General features: G+C 48.2%; 1 protein-coding gene across 1 annotated transcript in view; it reads right to left on the bottom strand.

The window, feature by feature from the left end:
* LOC106725997 overlaps positions 1-1,306 on the bottom strand; it is a 30,124-nt gene that overhangs the window by 3,443 nt on the left and 25,375 nt on the right.

Below are 1,306 nucleotides of genomic sequence, written 5' to 3'. Positions count from 1 at the left end.
TGAGTTCATGCTGCTGGAGGACTACCTTATGGGCTAACTGTTCTGGGACATAGACCCTATGATCTGGGAGTATTCACCAGCCTTTCATTGTTCTCTTGCCCCATTCTTTCTGGGCCCATTTCTCTTCCTGAGAAGTGTATTTTGGAGGTTCAGGTAATTCGGGGGCCAACATGATCTGTGCCGGTGCTGCTTGTTCTTTAGCAGCCAGCTTGGCTACGGTGTCAGCATGCTGGTTTCCCTGAGTCTTTGAGTCTTACCCTTTCTGTTGACCTTTGCTATGGATGATGGCTATTTCCTTAGGCTCCCAGACTGCTTCTTAAAATCTCAAAATCTCATTCTGATTTTTGATTCCTTTTCCTCCTGCTGTCAAGAGCCCCCTTTCCTTATATATGGCCCCATGGACATGCAGGGTAGCAAAGGCATAGCGCAAGTCAGTGTAGATGTTGGCATGCTTATTCTTACTGAGTTCTAGGGCTCTTACTTTTCTTTTTTTTTTTTAATATGTATATTTTATTGATTTCCCACAGAGAGGAAAGGAGAGGGATAGAGAGTTAAAAACATCGACGAGAGAGAAACATCGATCAGCTGTCTCCTCCACACCCCCCACTGGGGATGTGCCTGCAACCAAGGCACATGCCCCTGACTGGAATCGAACCCAGGACCCTTGAGTCCGCAGGCCGACGCTCTATCCACTGAGCCAAACTGGCCAGGGCACTTATTCTTTTTTAAAATATATTTTATTGATTTTTTTTACAGAGAAGAAGGGAGAGAGATAGTTAGAAACATCGATGAGAGAGAAACATCGATCAGCTGCCTCCTGCACACTTCCTACTGGGGATGTGCCCGCAACCAAGGTACATGCCCTTGACCGGAATCGAACCTGGGACCCTTCAGTCCGCAGGCCGACGCTCTATCCACTGAGCCAGACCGGTTAGGGCTGGCACGCTTTTTCTTACTGAGTTCTAGGGTTCTTACTAAGGCCCAAAGTTCTGCCCTCTGCGCTGACCATCCTTCTGGCAGGGCCTGTGCTTCAATTGTCTCAACGTTTGATACCACTGCATATTCAGCTCGTCTTTTTCCTCCATCTAAGAAGCTGCTGCCATCTGTGAACAATACTAAGTCCGCGTTTTGCAGGGGCCTATCCCTTAGGTCTGGCCGGCTGGAATAAACCTCCTCTAGGACTTTCAGGCAATCATGCTCAGGGGCCCCCTCAGCGATGGGTAGAAAGGTGGCAGGATTAAGTGTTCTCACTGCTTCTAATCATACCCGCGGATTCTCACATAACAGCCCTTGATACTGAGTCATT

The sequence above is a fragment of the Myotis brandtii genome, unplaced genomic scaffold (assembly GCF_000412655.1).
Source record: "Myotis brandtii unplaced genomic scaffold, ASM41265v1 scaffold209, whole genome shotgun sequence".
NCBI classification, from domain to species: Eukaryota; Metazoa; Chordata; class Mammalia; order Chiroptera; family Vespertilionidae; genus Myotis; species Myotis brandtii.
This window is presented reverse-complemented; position numbering and strand designations above follow the sequence as displayed.